This window comes from Fukomys damarensis, unplaced genomic scaffold (assembly GCF_012274545.1).
Source record: "Fukomys damarensis isolate Sample0158 unplaced genomic scaffold, DMR_v1.0_HiC HiC_scaffold_30, whole genome shotgun sequence".
In the NCBI taxonomy this organism is placed as follows: Eukaryota; Metazoa; Chordata; class Mammalia; order Rodentia; family Bathyergidae; genus Fukomys; species Fukomys damarensis.
This window is the reverse complement of record NW_022900942.1, coordinates 28,154,251-28,154,662: the sequence shown is the minus strand read 5'-3', so window position 1 is coordinate 28,154,662 and position 412 is coordinate 28,154,251.

Here is a 412-nt window from a genome sequence, read left to right as displayed (position 1 = left end):
TGAGGAGCACCCAGCTGGTGCTTATCCTAAGGGCAGCAAATGCAGTTATTTATCTCTCTATTCCGTGATATATTTTATAAAGTAATGAATGGTCCATTAAACTAAGTTTGGGCGTCTGTCTCCTCACAGCCACTTGCTGGAGGGCATCCTCGGCTAGCGAGGCCGTTGGCGCGGGCTGCAGCCTTCCAGCCTACACCCCCACCCTCTGCTACTTCCCTTTGCCCCTCCCTTTCCCTCCCTCCTCCCCCTGGTTATTTGGGAGATTAAAGTTCATTAATTAAATCCTGTGCTTGGATCGAACTGTAACATTATTCCAATCACATTTATCTTGCAGGCGGCGGAGGAGATGGCAGCCTCGCTGGAAACGCGCGGGGGAGCCTGAGCCCGAGGCCGAGACGCACGGCGCTGCTGC